Consider the following 1671-nt stretch of genomic DNA (forward strand, 5'->3'; position numbering starts at 1 on the left):
GCCTAAGGTGTGAGATATAAATGTAACCTGAATGTCCTTAAGTCCTTTTAACTTGCAGGTACAAATGATACCATATTAGCATCAAAGTTCATATTTGGGTCTCTGGCACCTCCCCTTTGAGTAACTTCAGACTCTTCACTCCCACTTTCTTCTCTAAACAGTCATGAAGTCCAGAGAACATGTCCTACACTGTTTATAAACTGTGCCTATTGGCTATTAATGCTGTCACATGGAATCTGCTGGAGATGAAAAAATCCTCTCTTCCCGAGAGTGCTTTGTTTCCTGCCATTCCTCCACATGGGAGCTAAGAGTGCTTCCCTGGCAATGGGTTGCCATAAGCAGGATGATGTGGGGTGTTAGGGGAACAGGGAATAGGGAAGCCTAACCTAGGTTTGGAGGAGGACAAGATGGCTAGGAAAAATTCCTTGGGAAATCTTCTGTCTGACATATGTCTTTAAAGACTAAAAATGAGTTAATAAGCTGAAGAGGAATGAAAGAACATTTCAGACAGAGATTCAACTTTTAAGTCCTTAAATATCACACTAAAGAACATGAGTTTTATTCTCTAACCAATGAGGAGCCATTGAAATTTTTAAATAGACAACAGAATGATTAGATCTAAGCTTTGGGGAAAAAAAAAATTTGGCAACTTAGGAGGAGATAATTTAATATGGACCTAGCCTGGAACAGAGTCACAATTTAAGATATTGTAATAATTCCATAAACTTGACTATAGCAAAGGCAGTGAAAGGGTAAAGGAGATTGATTTGAGAAAATCCGACAGACAGAATTAAGAGGGAATTATATTGTAAAGTATGAGAAGGTGAGGGTAAAGGAGAGTGAACAGGATTCAAGCTGAGGTTTCTCTCTTGACTGGGATAAAAGCAATGCCTTTATGATAGAAAACATATGAGGATTGAAACCTGTTTAGAAGGTCAAAGAATAAAAATAATGCATTTGAGTATCTAATAGAAGGCCTTGGTAGACTGAGTGAAGGCAAAGGTCATGGAGGAAAAAGAAATATTGAAGAAAAGTAGCAAAATAATACTTTAAAATACTATCACATCAGTTTGGATTTTGACTAAACCATTCATATCTTAATTGATGTACTGCTTGTTATGAAAAGGATTTGACTACATTTTATTTACAAATTGGAATTAAAAACAGAAAAGTTAGCATTTCTTTTATTGGCGGTTTAAAATAATGTTAATAATTTTAACAGCTTTGAAAGAAATAAGGTACCCTGGGATTTTGTATCTACTTCTGGATGTAACACCAAGTCCTCAGATTCATGTCATAAAACGAAAGCAGAGTTCTGAGCCTAGGGATCAGCAAACTTTTTCTATGAAGGGCCCCAGAGTAAATATTTTAAATTTTGTGGGCTCTATAGTAAATATTTTAGATTTGTGGGTAACCATCCAGTGCTGCCATTGAAGGCAAAAAAAAAAAAAAAAAATCCATAGACAATATATGATTGTGTTTCAATGAAACTTTATTTAGAAAAACATGTGATAGGCTGTACATGATCCACAGGCTATGGTTTACTGACTCCTTCTTTTAGCTAATAAGCTATCTTTTTTTGTCCAATTTATTTCTAGAAACAAATTTGGGTTAGAGAAGCATCATGTAAGATTATGGAGATACACAGAATTTAATTTATAGATTTTTTTT

Source organism: Pteropus vampyrus, unplaced genomic scaffold (assembly GCF_000151845.1).
Source record: "Pteropus vampyrus isolate Shadow unplaced genomic scaffold, Pvam_2.0 Scaffold260, whole genome shotgun sequence".
NCBI lineage: Eukaryota > Metazoa > Chordata > Mammalia > Chiroptera > Pteropodidae > Pteropus > Pteropus vampyrus.